The following is a 17,385-nucleotide window of genomic DNA, read 5'->3' on the forward strand; positions in this document are numbered from 1 at the left end:
TCTGAATATACATTAATTATACATTATACACTTAGGGGTCGTTTGATTCCTAGTTAGAGTTATGCAAGGGTTTTGCTATATAGGATTAGTTATGCAGGAAATAGTTTAGCAAATAGTAGGTATGTAATATTTATGCAGGGTTTAATCACGAAGAGTATAACGACCCGACCGATGAGTTCTAGCATCTCGTCTATGATTTGAGACTTCAAGTGAGTTCATACAGTATATTATAACCTGCGTGCATGGTTGATTTTGATTTTTGAGTGGTTCGGGATGGATTTGATAGAGTGACTCTCAATTTGGAAGAGTTGACTAAGTTTGACTTTTAAGCAAATAACCTCGAATTGGTGATTTGATGATTCCAATAGGTTTGTATGGTGATTTTAGACTTAGATGTATGTTCGAATTCAAATTTGGATACTTCTAGAAGATTTTGGCTCTATTTGTTGTAAGTTGGCAATTTGAAGAATTGTATAGTTCATAGTTTTGACGGGGAGTTTGTCACACCCCAAACCAGAGGGGCATGACGGGAACTCGAGCCTACCTCACCGAGCACCAATATAATGTGCATCCATAACCATGCTAGTATGCGTAAATGGGCCAAAAAGGCCGCCATGACCATCAATACGCATAACCTCTATCTACAAGCCTCTAAGAAGTACATAAACGTCATAAGATCGGTACAGGGCCCCGCCATACCCAACTATGTACATATATGAAACAATCATACCTGCCAGCTCACTGAACAACTCTGAAAGAAAGGAGCGTGACAACCTTCACCTAAGTTGAGTCACATATTGTGAAGTATGGCTTGAATCACTATTTGTATCTGCAGGCATGAAACATAACGCCCAACAAGGGGTTGTTAGTACGAATTACGTACTGAATATGTAATGCAGGTAAATCACATAAATAGAAGATAAAATACGAAGGAAGAGTACAAAAGTCAACTTGAAACTCATAACAAGCCTTTGAGAGCATACACTATCACAACCATAGATATATATGCATGTCTGTAAAAATCAAGACACTCAACATGTCCATATAATATAGTATCAAGTCACTCTCTCGGGCAATTTATGTTATAACATATCGTACCCGGCCTCAAAGAGGACTCGGTCATACCCGATCTTAATAGGACTCGGTAATGTCTCACGTCATATTATAATGTACTCGTCCTCAAAGAGGACTCAATAATACCCAACTGATTAGTAGTTGCATAATAGGTATCGTACCCGACTGAGTATAGCACGACTTGATAGAATATATATATATACATATATCATGAATCCGGAAGAATGCCATCGGAAGGAAATACATAAGAACATGATCAATCTTTTGTCAGGAAGACTTAAGACTATTCAATCCTACGATACGAAGATTATTTCAAAGGGAATATTTACATCAAGTCATGCCAAGAAAAAAATAGCCTTACATAACTTGTGTCGATATCTCATAAGTGTCACACCTCCCTCCTTTTTGCGCGCCTACCCCGAAGGGTAAATGCGTGAGGGAGTTTTTCCAATTTAAGTGACAATATTCGAAATGAGATTATTTATTTAATTCAGAGTTGCCGCTTGGGAAAGGTTTGGCTTTTGGTGTCCCAAGTCACCGGTTTATCTTGAATCCCAATTCGAGGAAAATATTCGACTTTCCAAATGAAGTCTGCGAACCAGAAATTCTAAGTAAGGAATTCCGTTGACCTGAGGGAAGGTATTAGGCACCCACAGATCTCGTGGTTCTAGCACGGTCGCTTAAATTATTATAATGGCTAAATATCTGATTTTAATACATGTTATAACTTGTGAGCTTTTATTAAGTTTAAACCGCTTTTATTATTATTTTTTAATAGAATCGCAACGTCGTGAAAATGCATCTCGAACCATGTCGCAATCAATGCACCCGTGGTTGTTAATACATTCCGACTCCGTTGAGATTTGGATTTGGGTCACAGAAATGCGCATCCGAATTTAAGAATGTAATTTAATTAAAATCGCGCTTAAAGAGTCTAATGCGTTATTATCTTTGGGGAAAGCCGTGAAGTTCGCTAGACGGCTCATCCCGTATTCTAAGTATTTTTAATATATACATTTATGAGAGCCCCGCGGTTTGTGCACTTTTTTGGCGAAGCTCGTTTGACAACAAACTTAAAAATACTTCAAATAACAATAGGCACATGTTGTACATATGTTTAAACTAAAGCTAAAGCCAAAAGCAAAAGTTAAAGCTTAAAGGGAAAACAAAAGCAAAAGTTAAAGCAAAAGCAAAAGTTAAAGCTAAAGCAAAAGTTAAAGTTAAAACAAAAGTTAAAGCAAAAAGGGTGTTATTATTTTAATAGCTTTTAATATTTCGAAAAAATTCAAGGTTATTTAAAACATCTCAAACCATAGCACCTGTGGTTCACGACACGCTTTATTTAACCTTGTTCGAAATTGAAGCCGGGTCACATGAAATGCACCCTCGAATTTAGAAATTAAGCATCACAACTACGTCACGGGAACCGTACCCGTAATCACGATAATAAATTAAAGGCGCGCCTAAAAGTATACTAGGTGTTCGTTATTCTTTTATATAAACTTTGTGACTATTGTAAAGCAATCATTATAGATTAAACTAACAATTAAATCATGAAGACTAATAGTTAAGCTATAATCTAAATCCAGCAACTTATTTCTTTCATGTACCCATTTTGTTGAACATATCTTATAAGACAAAATTCAAAGGAAAAACGAAATAAACAAAATAACAATGAAGTCATCCGAGGTTAAACAAATATGGAACAACAATTCTAATAGGTAATAATATCCATGGTAAAATCAAAAGCAATTCAACAAAGACGGCACACAAACAGTTCATAGGAAATCCATGCCATTTTCATTCCATTTAAGCAAATATCACAAGTTAGAAATGTGTATGCACCTGTTTGAAGCAAGAACAACAACCAAACTGGACCGACAACTATCGGAAACCTCTCCAACGACGGAACCTTGAAACCTCGATGTCAAGCTCAAAGATCTTAGACCGGAAACCACGAGCACAACTCAAACGACGACCTCAGACGAACTGCGCGACGACAGTGAAGAAACATCGACAACTGGGCTGATTGGTTAGAGACCTGGGGGCTGGTGTTATGGTGTTCGAAGGAGAAGAACGTGAAGCAATAGCAGCAGCAACAGCTGCTGCTCGACGGGGCTCCGGTGGTCGTGGGGCTGGTTGATTGGTTGTCGACTAGAAGAAGGATGACGGGGACGATCTGGTTGCTCGATAGTGAGGTTGAGCTCGTCCGGTTGACGGATGTAGCGACGAACGGAGGGAGTCTATGGCGACGATGAGGGTGGTCTGGGTGGACGACGAGGAAGGTGATGGCGCAGCAGCGATGGCTGTTTTGGTGGAGCTGGAGCTCGCTGGCTGGAGGATAGGGTGGTCGACGGACTGTTTGGTTGACGATGTTGCTTCTGGTTCGTGAGGGATGGTGGGCTGTTGATGGTGGTCGTGAGACGGAGAGGAAGCTAGGGCGATGGTGGTTGCTGGAGGTGGAAGGGTGGTCGTTGGACGATTTTTTCGGTGACGGGCAGTGGTGGTTTTGAGACGTGAAGGAGGTGGAGTTATGGTCGTGGTGGTTTTTTCTTCTTCTTCAAAAATGGAGAAGAAGACCAACAGTAGTGGTCTTCCCTTTCTTTTTTCAAAAAAAAAATGTCTAAGTCCCCCCTTTCATGTGCTCATCCGTGTATATGTAAATGTAGGGTGTTTTTATATGCTTTTTCTTTTTTTTTTCTCTTAAATCTAAGTGGTCCAATTTTAAAAGCCTTCCCACGTTACTTTGTCCATGTGCCCATGTTCTTGTGTTTTGTCTGTGTCCCCCACGTGTGGTGGGCTCGGAGGCTAGGTTCGAAAATTAGGCCTAAAAATGGGTCGTTTGAACCCGAATATTATTCTTTGCCCGGAACCGAGAACGAAAACATGAATTTATTTAATTAATCCTACATAAGCAAAATAACTATAAACATAAGACTGACAATTAAAATGAAACTATTTTTATATTTTTCCAAGTTTTTTTTTTAAAAAAAAAAGCTACAGCACATTAATTAAACTATTTTTTACAATTTTCGTTATATATATATATATATATATAAAGATAAAAATATAAAGTACTATTTTTTGTATTTTTTAAAGTTTATGAGAAATAAATAAACTAAAATTTATATATATTTTTTGTAATTTTCATTTTTGTGACGAAAATAAAGTAAAAAAAGTCAAAATAAGCTGAAATAGCTACATTAAGGCTAAATTAAATATTTATGTGCTAAAATGTGAAAAATTTGGGGAGGGACAAAAATCACATGTCAACAGTTGCCCCTCTTTGACTGGAAACGCGAAGAGTTTTCAGACAAAGAATGACTAGACAGGTTTTTGACCCGACCCTTATTTAAGGAGACCAAAAGAAAGAAGAAAGGAGAATGTGACCGAGCTCTGGTATCTGAGTTGCCTACATATCCTTGGCTATAAAGGAATCAGGTCACGTGTAGTTCAGAAGTGAATGGGGCGATGGAGTGCGGAGGTTGAGAGCCGCGCGAGGTTCCGTCGAAGTTCCGGTCCGATGTCCTGTTTATTACATAAAAATCAAAATTAAAAAGACTAACTAAGCCTATCAGCTACGAGTTACAAGATTCTTATGTATAAATCTCTTGAAGCTTGATCTTGAGTCTTGGCTAGGTCTTGCTGCAGACTCCGATCTAAATCTTGATGCTTGTTAGCTATAGGTGTTGATTCTTTCCTCAGCTTTGGATCAAGGCGGGACATGCGAAAACTTGTAACTTCAAACGTATCTTGAGCAGTCCGCATCTTTCTCCACTTCAATATTATGAATTCACTTCTTTTTTGTTCTTTTTCTTCTTTTCTTTATTCTTGATTGAGACTCATTCCATCAGTCATCTTGTACCTTGTGTTTCGAAGGCCACCTGCTCAAACATCAAAACAAACAAACAAACGAAATTTTCTGCCCCAGTTTTCACTAGGAAAATTTTGTGAGTTAATTGCCATAAAAATCTACAGAATTGATGAGGGGATTGGAAATCTCAAGTCTAAAAGGCGCAGCTCAGGGATTGGAGCCCTAATGTCGGCTAAACGAAAATCGCTCAACTCAGGGATTGGAGCCCTAATGTCGGCTAAAAGAAAATTGCTCAACTCAGGGATTGGAGCCCTAATGTCGGCTGAAGGAGAATTGCTCAACTCAGGGATTGAAGCCCTAATGTCGGCTGAAGGAAAATCGCTCAACTCAGGTATTGGAGCCCTAATGTCGGCTAAAAGAAACTTGCTCAACTCAGGGATTGGAGCCCTAATGTCGGCTAAACGAAAAATTGCTCAACTCAGGGATTGGAGCCCTAATGTCGGCTAAACGAAAAATTGCTCAACTCAGGGATTGGAGCCCTAATGTCGGCTAAAGGAAACTTGCTCAACTCAAGGATTGGAGCCCTAATGTCGGCTAAAAGAAAATTGCTCAACTCAGGGATTGGAGCCCTAATGTCGGCTAAAAGAAAATCGCTCAACTCAGGGATTGGAGCCCTAATGTCGGCTAAAAGAAACTTGCTCAACTCAGGGATTGGAGCCCTAATGTCGGCTAAACGAAAAATTGCTCAACTCAGGGATTGGAGCCCTAATGTTGGCTAAAGGAAAATTGCTCAACTCAGGGATTGGAGCCCTAATGTCGGCTAAAAGAAAATCGCTCAACTCAGGGATTGGAGCCCTAATGTCGGCTAAAAGAAACTTGCTCAACTCAGGGATTGGAGCCCTAATGTCGGCTAAACGAAAAATTGCTCAACTCAGGGATTGGAGCCCTAATGTCGGCTAAAGGAAACTTGCTCAACTCAAGGATTGGAGCCCTAATGTCGGCTAAAAGAAAATTGCTCAACTCAGAGATTGGAGCCCTAATGTCAGCTAAAGTAAAATTATTCAACTCAGGGATTGGAGCCCTAATGTCGGCTAAAGAAAAATTGCTCAATTCAGGGATTGGAGCCCTAATGTCGGCTAAAGGAAAATTGCTCAACTCAGGGTTTGAAGACCTAATGTTGGCTAAAGGAAAATTGCTCAACTCAGGGATTGGAGCCCTAATGTCGGCTAAAAGAAAATCGCTCAACTCAGGGATTGGAGCCCTAATGTCGGCTAAAAAAAATTGCTCAACTCAGGGATTGGAGCCCTAATGTCGGCTAAAAGAAAATTTGCTCAACTCAGGGATTGGAGCCCTAATGTTGGCTAAAAGAAAAATCGCTCAACTCAGGGATTGGAGCCCTAATGTCGGCTAAAGGAAAATCGCTCAACTCAGGGATTGGAGCCCTAATGTCGGCTAAAGGAAAAATCGCTCAACTCAGGGATTGGAGCCCTAATGTCGGCTAAACGAAAATTGCTCAACTCAGGGATTGGAGCCCTAATGTCGGCTAAAGGAAAAATCGCTCAACTCAGGGATTGGAGCCCTAAGGTCGGCTAAAGACGACTAGCGAATGGAGTCCCTATGTCTAAAATCTCAACTCAGGGATTGGAGCCCTAATGTTGGCAAAGGTGACTAGGGAATGGAGGCCCTATGTCTAAAATCTCAACTCAGGGATTGGAGCCCTAATGTTGGCAAAGGTGACTAGGGAATGGAGGCCCTATGTCTAAAATCTCAACTCAGGGATTAGAGCCCTAATGTTGGCAAAGGTGACTAGGGAATGGAGGCCCTATGTCTAAAATTTCAACTTAGGGATTGGTGCCCTAATGTTGTCAAAGGCGACTAGGGAATGGAGGCCCTATGTCTAAATTTTCAACTTAGGGATTGGAGCCCTAATGTTGTCAAAGGTGACTAGGGAATGGAGGCCCTATGTCTAAAATCTCAACTTAGGGATTGGAGCCCTAATATTGGTAAAGGCGACTAGGGAATGGAGGCCCTATGTCTAAAATCTCAACTTAGGGATTGGAGCCCTAATATTGGTAAAGGCGACTAGGGAATGGAGGCCCTATGTCTAAAATCTCAACTTAGGGATTGGAGCCCTAATATTGGTAAAGGCGACTAGGGAATGGAGGCCCTATGTCTAAAATCTCAACTTAGGGATTGGAGCCCTAATGTCGGCAAAAAGGCGAAAGATTGATTTTGGGGCTTCCATGTCTAACATTTCAACTTAGGGATTGGAACCCTAATATTGTCAAAGGCGACTAGGGTATGGAGGCCCTATGTCTAAAAATCTCAACTCAGGGATTGGAGCCCTAATGTTGACAAAAAGGCGACTTGGGAATGGAGGCCCTATGTCTAAAAATCTCAACTTAGGGATTGGAGCCCTAATGTCAGCAAAAAGGCGACTAGGGAATGGAGGCCCTATGTCTAAAAATCTCAACTTAGGGATTGGAGCCCTAATGTTGGCAAAAAATGTTGATATCGGGGATTCTGAACTAAACCCTTTTTTTTTGGAATTTTCTTCTTATTTCTCTTTTCATTTTTTTTCATTTGTTTTTTTTTGTTTAGTAAAAATGCAGGAAAGAATTTGGAGGAAACTTCCCTTTTAGGATTGATTCTTTGCTGCAAAGCTGTTTCTTGCACTTGCGCTTTTCTTTTCCCTTTTGGTTGCACCTGCTTCTTGCAAGGTCGCTTTTGGATTGCACCTGTTTCCTGTTTTCAAATAAAGAACAATTGTTAGTATGAAACGGTGGTTAATTTTGTGGCCTTCACTGTTTTGATCCCGGCCCGACTTCTTTGATGAAGAACTCAATTGCAACTGCTTGTTTCCTGGGGACCGATTTCATTTCAGGCCCTGAGAACTTATGGTTTTTCCAGACTTGCCATGATGGTTGGTCGGTGGAACTCAACCTTTTCGACTTTACTTTGCATCTGTGGGCCTTTCTTTTTTTTTTTTTTTTTTGGAGCATCAGGGAATTTTTGATCCTCAAACCTAACTGCAATGGCTAGTCGCGTGGGAATTAACCTTTCCAACTTTATTTTGCCTTTGTAGGCCTCTCTTTTCTGTCTTCTTTCTTCCAACTTCAATTTTAGAGCATTTGGGGGTACCTTGGTTTCTTCAACTTCGCTGAGGCGATTAGCCATGTGAAACTCAACCCTTTCAACTTCAATTGCCTTTATAGGCGCTTTAATTTGATTTTCTCCTTCCAAGAGTTTTGATTCCTGAGCATCGGCCGCCATGGCCAATCGAGGTCGACTTGATGCACCTGCTGAGGCCGGGTATCTTTTGCACATTAGCCCGCACCAAATGAGAACCCTGTAAATCAGTCTTGCCATCCTTTCTTTGTCTCAGTTTCGAAAGAGTGTTAAACCGAAAGGGATTCAAAGAAAAACAAATAATTGAATGGAGAATGAGTTTAAAACTAGAAGTGTCCCTTTTGGGGAAAGGAGAGAAGGACTTATCTGGAGTACATGCGGACTTCAATGAACATGACATGCCTTTTGGACTGGATGCCTGATCTGTGTAAACCGTCCGACTCTAAAAAATTCATCACAACTTTGCCTTGAATACCGAGGAACCTTGCCAGGACTCTGTTGATGCCGATGGCTGTGAGGATCTTATTTTCGATCATGGGCGCCCTTTGTGGGTTTTCATGAGCTGGCATTTTTCATTTCATTTCTTACCATCGCCTTGTAGTGCCCGTGTGGGTTTTCACTAACAAGACTCTCTCATTTTCATTTTTCTTTACTTACCTTCGTCTTACGATGCCCGTGTGGGTTTTCACCAATAAGACTCTCTCATTTTATTTCTCTTATTTTGCTTGCGAGGATCTAAGTAACTGCATTCTCTAATCCTTGAACATTCTTACCGATTGATCGGAAGGACTTGAACAGGATTTGGGGAAAAACGAGCTTGGATGGAATTACAACTTTAGAACCTTTCTGGCGAACTGTCGCCGAACCACTATAACTTTTGCCACAGTTTCACTTTTGGTGGGGGGGGGGGGATCTTGGATTTTATTTTGGTGTGACTGAACCCCAGAGAAAGGCTGCCTACGTATACTTTCGGAATCAAGTCAGACGTAGTTCAGACAAACATTTTGTTTTTGATTTTCTTTTGTTTTTTTCTGATTTGCTTTGTTTTTCACTTTCTTCTTCCCTTCCGTTTCCTTCTTTTTCATTTTCATTGTCTTTTCTTCCTTTTTTTGTATATATATTTTCTTCTTTTTTCCAATTCTTTCTTTTCTTTTTTTTTTCTTTTTCATTTCAATTTCTTTTTTTTCATTTTATTTTTCAATAATACTTTCAGGTTTCAAAGAGGGTAATCAAAGAAGAGTAACCAGCTCAAATGGGTTTGCAAAGGGTTGATAGTGTTTTGGTAGCGAGAATGAAAGCCTTCGTCATCTCAATCGGAAAATATTAGAACTATATGTAGGATCCAACATAGTACCTTTTGACTTCATTTGCATTGACAGTTATTTCAAGGGCATTTCCTTCGATGTGTCCCAAGTACAACGCACTCTTTTGGCAGTACTCTTGTTGCAATGTATGTACCTTTCCAATCTGGACCCAATTTTCTTTCAGCTTTTCCAACTCTTTGTTTTATTTTCTTAAACGTGTCTTCATTGCGATCTAATCCTTGATTCATTATTTCGAGGTCTGACAGCTTTCAAGATCCGGGCATGAAGTCTGTAAGCATGTCGTGTTATTGAAATCTGCATTTAAGAGAATTGAAAAGAGAATAAGAAAGAAAAATGACAAGATTAAGAGAAGAGACATTCCTAGACAGTGAAATATTAATTTCATTTTTTTCTTGATTTTGATTAAATTTTTTTTGAATTTTTTGAAGATAGAAGGGTTTATACAAGAAAGTAAGACAATAAAGTAAAACATCTGGATCACACCCTGAGATAATCTGGATGCAGAAAGGATAGCAAGACTGACTACCGAGACTCCCGTCTGATGGGGAACTTTCATGTTTGGCAACCATTTTATGGCTTTTCTTCTATCTCGGCAATGGTTGTAATGGCCTTCAGTGCCGGATCAAATTCCTCATCTTCACAAATCATTCCGACTATTGGCCTGTTGTTGTGGGCGGGCAACAGATTGTTCATCACATCAGGAGCTTCTTCATCCCGAAAAATGATTCTTTCAGCTTCAATCGAATCTTCAACTGCCCTTTTAAGGGTCCAACAGTCCTTTGTACTGTGCCTCACTGCTCCAGAGTGGTATTCACATATAGTGTCAGCTCAGTGCGGTGGGGACTCGGGGTTCAGCCGAATTTGGTCCACTGGCTGCAATAGATCTAGCCTAATCAGCTTTTGGAACAAGCTTGAATACGATTCACCAATAGGGGTGAACTGATTCTTTCTGAAAGGCTCTCTTGGGCGAGGATTGTACCGGGGAACATCTGATTGAGGATTATATGGAGCTTGGTAAGGATGGACATTTCTGGGAAGTGGAGCTCAGTTTTGTGGATAATATTGTGGTCGCGTGTAAGGCTGTGCATTCATTAACGCATACCAACAAAACCAATCACCTGAACAGAACCTAGCTAATTTACTCACACACACAACCTTGTTAGTTTTGAGGCATTTAACATATAGGAAATCGCACGTTGGGATGCAATGCACCTAAACAGTTAAACGCTTCTACCATGTGTTTGAACGGGTTGCATGTTTCATCCCGGCCTTAAACTAGCCCTTTTCACTATGTACCTCTTTTCTTTTATTCCTGCCTCTCTTTAACCACTCTTGATCTTGTTTTTGCCGCTCTTTTTTGTTTTGTTTTTGGCACTTATTTTTTTTTTAAAAAAATTTTCTCTCTTTTTTTTCCCCATTTTTTACTCAACTATTTTATGGCTATGATCGAATCCGATGGGGATTGTCTACGTATCATGACCCTGCATGAATCAGATCTTGCGTAGTTCGGGAGATCGTGAATAGATTAAGTAAACTAAATCTTTTTTTTTGGAATAATTTTTTTTAAAAAAAAAATGCTTTAAAAGAATAAAGGTTTTTTTTTGGATTTTCGTTTCTTTTGGATTTTTCTAAAAAAATGCTTTAAAAGAAGAAAATGATATTTTTTGGATTTTTGAATTTGACTCTATTTTTATTTTTTCAAAGAAAGACTTCTAAAAATTCCTTTTCTTTTGATTGGAACTTTGAGAATTTTAGAAGTAAAAAAGAAAATATTTTTGTTTGAATTTTCATTTGTTCTCTCTTTTTATAAATAAGAAAGAAAATATTTTCTTTGGATTTTAGCTGTCACCTCTTAATTTTCGAAAAAGACACTTTTAAGAAAATATTTTGGATTTTTGAGTTTTTTATTTATTTACAAAAGCACTTCTAAAGAAAAGCGAAAATATTTTTGGACTCATATTTTCAAAGTTTTTATGGATATTTACAAAATAAAGACAGCTAAAGAGCAATTTTTTCTGGATTTTTGTTTCTGATATTTTTTTGGATTTTTTGGAAAAATACTTCAGAATCAAGGAAACCCGTATTTTAGATTTTGATTTTTATTGATTTTTCTTTTTCTGTATAAAAGATATTAGAAAGAAGGAAACCGTTTTTTTTTAGTTTAAAAACTACTCTCTTTTTTTGTTTTTAAAATTTTTAAGGAAATATTTTCAAAGAAGGGACTGGAAGAAAATATTTTTGGATTATTTTTTGAAAATTGGGGTCGGAACCGATGAGGTTTGCCTACGTATCTCACATCCGGTGAGAATCAGACCTGCGTAGTTCGGTCAGATAAAACAAACTTCTTTTGAAAAACAAGACTCTTTTTCCATTGCAAACAAAACCATTTTTCAAAACTCTTTTTTTCTTTTTTTTTTTCTAAAAAATTCGGCAGAGTTTCGACATTATTTGGACGTTGATTTTTTTCTAAAACAGATAATCAAACCTCCGTACTCTATTTCTCTCCTTTTTTTTAATTTTCCAAATTCTCCAAAGCCGGTCAGCATGTAAGCCCGAAACAAATAAATGCACAGAAAACAAGTAGGATGCATCAGGATGATCTTTTCATTTTGGCACATCTGTCCTAGACAGACCCAACCCCTGTGTTGGGCCTCCAAAGTCAAATGCACGTGATGCAAACAAACATTCCTACTAGGGATCCGGCATGAAGCTGAGTTATTCTAGGTTCGTAACCTGGGCATTTGTTCTAGACTGTGTACCCGAGCGGACAACTCGAGTCGAGGAGGAGGCTACGTACCGGGGACCCGCGAGATCGTCCGGCTTTGTAACTTGTCCAGCCGATGATGAGAGAGGAGGGTTTCGACAAGTTTATATACAGTTTAGATAATATCAAAGCGGTAAGAGCAACATTTAGCACATTAGGCTCAACAACTAAAAATCAGATAACAGATAAAGCCAAATATAACAATTCATCTAAGCTCGAATTCTGAACCCTGAACCAGAGATTCTGGGTTCTCTTCCCCAGCAGAGTCGCCAGAGCTGTCACACCTCCTTTTTGCGCGCCTACCCCGAAGGGTAAATGCGTGAGAGAGTTTTTCCAATTTAAGTGACAATATTCGAAATGAGATTATTTATTTAATTCAGAGTCACCGCTTGGGAAAGGTTTGGCTTTTGGTGTCCCAAGTCACCGGTTTATCTTGAATCCCAATTCGAGGAAAATATTCGACTTTCCAAATGAAGTCTGCGAACCAGAAATTCTAAGTAAGGAATTCCGTTGACCCGAGGGAAGGTATTAGGCACCCACGGATCCCGTGGTTCTAGCACGGTCGCTTAAATTGTTATAATGGCTAAATATCTGATTTTAATACATGTTATAACTTGTGTGCTTTTATTAAGTTTAAACCGCTTTTATTATTATTTTTAATAGAATTGCAACGTCGTGAAAATGCATCTCGAACCACATCGAAATCAATGCACTCGTGGTTGTTAATACATTCCGACTCCGTTGAGATTTGGATTTGGGTCACATAAATGCGCACCCGAATTTAAGAATGTAATTTAATTAAAATCGCGCTTAAAGAGTCTAACGCATTATTATCTTTGGGGAAAGCCGTGAAGTTCGCTAGACGGCTCATCCCGTATTCTAAGTATTTTTAATATATACATTTATGAGAGCCCCGCAGTTTGTGCACTTTTTTGGTGAGGCTCGTCTGACAACAAACTTAAAAATACTTCAAATAACAATAGGCACATGTTGTACATATGTTTAAACTAAAGCTAAAGCCAAAAGCAAAAGTTAAAGCTTAAAGGGAAAACAAAAGCAAAAGTTAAAGCAAAAGCAAAAGTTAAAGCTAAAGCAAAAGTTAAAGTTAAAACAAAAGTTAAAGCAAAAAGGGTGTTATTATTTTAATAGCTTTTAACATTTCGAAAAAATTCAAGGTTATTTAAAACATCTCAAACCATAGCACCTGTGGTTCACGACACGCTTTATTTAACCTTGTTCGAAATTGAAGCCGGGTCACATGAAATGCACCCTCGAATTTAGAAATTAAGCATCACAACTACGTCACGAGAACCGTACCCGTAATCACGATAATAAATTAAAGGCGCGCCTAAAAGTATACTAGGTGTTCGTTATTCTTTTATATAAACTTTGTGACTATTGTAAAGCAATAATTATAGATTAGACTAACAATTAAATCATGAAGACTAATAGTTAAGCTGTAATCTAAATCCAGCAACTTATTTCTTTCATGTACCCATTTTGTGGAACATATCTTATAAGACAAAATTCAAAGGAAAAACGAAATAAACAAAATAACAATGAAGTCATCCGAGGTTAAACAAATATGGAACAACAATTCTAATAGGTAATAATATCCATGGTAAAATCAAAAGCAATTCAACAAAGACGACACACAAACAGTTCATAGGAAATCCATGCCATTTTCATTCCATTTAAGCAAATATCACAAGTTTAGAAATGTGTATGCACCTGTTTGAAGCAAGAACAACAACCAAACTGGACCGACAACTATCGGAAACCTCTCCAACGACGGAACCTTGGAACCTCGATGTCAAGCTCAAAGATCTTAGACCGGAAACCACGAGCACAACTCAAACGACGACCTCAGACGGACTGCGCGACGACAGTGAAGAAACAGCGACAACTGGGCTGATTGGTTAGAGACCTGGGGGCTGGTGTTATGGTGTTTGAAGGAGAAGAACGTGAAGCAACAGCAGCAGCAACAGCTGCTGCTCGACAGGGCTCCGGTGGTCGTGAGGCTGGTTGATTGGTTGTCGACTGGAAGAAGGATGACGGGGACAATCTGGTTGCTCGATAGTGAGGTTGAGCTCGTCCGGTTGACGGATGTAGCGACGAACGGAGGGAGTCTATGGCGACGATGAGGGTGGTCTGGGTGGACGACGAGGAAGGTGATGGCGCAGCAGCGATGGCTGTTTTGGTGGAGCTGGAGCTCGCTGACTGGAGGATAGGGTGGTCGACGGACTGTTTGGTTGACGACGTTGCTTCTGGTTCGTGAGGGATGGTGGGCTGTTGATGGTGGTCGTGAGACGGAGAGGAAGCTGGGGTGATGGTGGTTGCTGGAGGTGGAAGGGTGGTCGCTGGACGATTTTTCCGTTGACGGGCAGTGGTGGTTTTGAGACGTGAAGGCGGTGGAGTTATGGTCGTGGTGGTTTTTTTCTTCTTCTCCAAAAATGGAGAAGAAGACCAACAGTAGTGGTCTTCCCTTTCTTTTTTCAAAAAAAAAATGTCTAAGTCCCCCCTTTCATGTGCTCATCAGTGTATATGTAAATGTAGGGTGTTTTTATATGCTTTTTTTTTTTTCTCTTAAATCTAAGTGGTCCAATTTTAAAAGCCTTCCCATGTTACTTTGTCCATGTGCCCATGTTCTTGTGTTTTGTCTGTGTCCCCTACGTGTGGTGGGCTCGGAGGCTAGGTTCGAAAATTAGGCCTAAAAATGGGTCGTTTGAACCCGAATATTATTCTTTGCCCGGAACCGAGAATGAAAACATGAATTTATTTAATTAATCCTACATAAGCAAAATAACTATAAAAATAAAACTGACAATTAAAACGAAACTATTTTTATATTTTTCCAAGTTTTTTTTTAAAAAAAAAAAGCTACAACACATTAATTAAACTATTTTTTACAATTTCCGTTATATATATATATATATATATATATATATATATATATATATATATATATATATATATATATATAAAGATAAAAATATAAAGTACTATTTTTTGTATTTTTTAAAGTTTATGAGAAATAAATAAACTAAAATTTATATATATCTTTTGTAATTTTCATTTTTGTGACGAAAATAAAGTAAAAGAGTCAAAATAAGCTGAAATAGCTACATTAAGGCTAAATTAAATATTTATGTGCTAAAATGTGAAAAATTTGGGGAGGGACAAAAATCATATGTCAACAATAAGTACTCGAACGCTTAATGAACGGCAATCTACATCATACGAATGATTTGGATCAATAGCAACTCAATAAACTATTAGTTTCATTTAGACATTTCATCGGACACTTTGCGTACATAGAACTTCCATAGTCTTTAACAATGGAAACTCAAAAACAATATAACCTTTTCAACTCTAATTTATCTCCTTATTTTCCTTATTCATTAACTACCAATATTCAAACGAGCGGCTCAACAACAATAACATTCTCAACAAGCTCTTTAAACAATTCAACAATCATAACGAGCCGCAAGCTTGGTTTTACGATTAACGAACTATAATTCTAAGACATTTTCTTATGTCCATAGCAGCAACAACAACCTACACAAGCTACTGCACCAATTTTCCTGTCACAACAAACCTTTAAAAATCTTGAAAACTGTCCCATACTAGATAACCAAACATAACTATGATTTTCGGGCTTTACCTCACGGGTTTTCAATCTTATAACTTAGCCATGGCTTTTACAAGCACAAGAAAATATGGAGGAAGTAATATCTTACCTCAATCAACAAGGTCAGATCGAAACATGAGTTTACTCTCACTTAGACCAACCTTCAACGTCACCACAACGCACTAGAGCTACTCTTAGCTAGCACCACGAGATTCTTGGGGTTGGATTCACTTGGTAGCCTTTGATTTTGGCCTTGGATCATATGAGAACTCATAGAGAGTGTTTGGGAGTGTTTTGGGTCTGGAAATAGTAAAAAAATACGAATGAAAATGGGTTGTGGGCATTTGGTATATATCTAAATATTTTCACCTTCCAGAGTGGGTATCATAGGGAGCTACTTGTGTAGTCTCACAAAACTGCGAATATCTCTCTATTCAAATATCGTATCGACAAACAGTTTAATGCGTTAAAACTAGACTCTTAGAGCTTCAAATTGGCGGGTGGATCACCCTATAATTCAATATGATAGAAAAGCTCAGTGACATTAGATCAAAATTTCAGTAAGATTATAAATGTATCTTGCGACAACTTTTACAAAATTTTTATTTTACAACTTACTTGACTTCAAAACTTAACATACAATTATTATATGATTTAAATAAATTATAAAAAGACCTTATTGTCATGTTAAGCACTCTTATTCTTTCCCCAAAAGTACGGCTATGACAATCCACTTCCCTTTGGCGAACTTCGTCGAAAAGTATTTTTTTAATTCGTACAACTCTGAATTCTTATGAAACTTACTTATCATCTCAATAAACCTCTCTTAAACTTTTGGAGAGATCTTAAACGCTCCAGACTTACTTTATTTAATTAACAATGCAATTGACGTCAAAAGTATGTGGGTTAACATAATCCCCCTTAGGAACATTCATCCTCGAATATTGAATAATAATCTAACTCCCACGATTTTTAAATTTTTTTTTTGGAAAAGTTTTCTTTGTAAATAGGGCTATCTGAAAATTGGTAAGCAGCCCAAATATACAAACAATGCCAGACGGGGCTAGAAAATAGCATAATAACATTCAATTGGCCTCACATGACTGTCTATTTATGTAAAACAAATAAAAAAAGGGTTAGCCATGACTCGCCTCAACTATCATCCATTGTACTCTATGTTGTGCCTTCCATATTTGTGTCAGCGTTATCACCTAAAGAAGATATGTGAATTAAGCTCGATAAGTAATTTAAGAGTAATGAAACTGTATCATGCAAGTGTCGATATAAACTTGCAGTCTAAAACAAATGAGGATATGTGGATTTCATATCCTCTTCAGCTTCCCATGTAATTTCCTCTACATTGTTGTTCCTCTAAAGTACCTTAACTGAATCCACCTCTTTGGTTTGTAACTTACGAACTTGGCGATCTAGGATAACTACTGAAATTTCCTCATAGGATAGGTCTTCTGTGACCTGGACATCCTCAATGGGGTAATGTGGGAGGGGTCACCCAAGCACTTACGAAGTATGGATACAAGAAACACTAGATGAATTGCTTCCAATTCTGGGGACACCTCAAGCTTATAAGATACTTGGCCGATTTTTTGGATAATCTGATATGGTCTGATATAGTAGGGTCTAACTTTTC

General features: G+C 38.4%; 1 long non-coding RNA gene across 13 annotated transcripts in view; it reads right to left on the minus strand.

Moving 5' to 3' along the window:
- The window catches only part of LOC107821597 (uncharacterized), a 40,187-nt gene extending 24,101 nt beyond the window's left edge, over nt 1-16,086 (minus strand). For 8 of the 13 annotated variants that reach the window (XR_012704952.1, XR_012704956.1, XR_012704950.1 and 5 more), the window contains exons 1-3: nt 13,838-14,871; nt 2,920-9,636; nt 731-829 (exon numbers count right to left, since the gene is read on the minus strand). This is a non-coding gene — a long non-coding RNA (uncharacterized LOC107821597). Of the gene's footprint in view, nt 1-730; nt 830-2,919; nt 10,472-13,837; nt 14,873-15,846 lie in introns of those variants that run through there. The other 5 variants (XR_012704955.1, XR_012704953.1, XR_012704947.1 and 2 more) reach the window with 4 other exon arrangements.
- Between the last annotated feature and the right edge of the window lie 1,299 nt (nt 16,087-17,385).

Source organism: Nicotiana tabacum, chromosome 22 (assembly GCF_000715075.1).
Source record: "Nicotiana tabacum cultivar K326 chromosome 22, ASM71507v2, whole genome shotgun sequence".
Taxonomy (NCBI): domain Eukaryota; kingdom Viridiplantae; phylum Streptophyta; class Magnoliopsida; order Solanales; family Solanaceae; genus Nicotiana; species Nicotiana tabacum.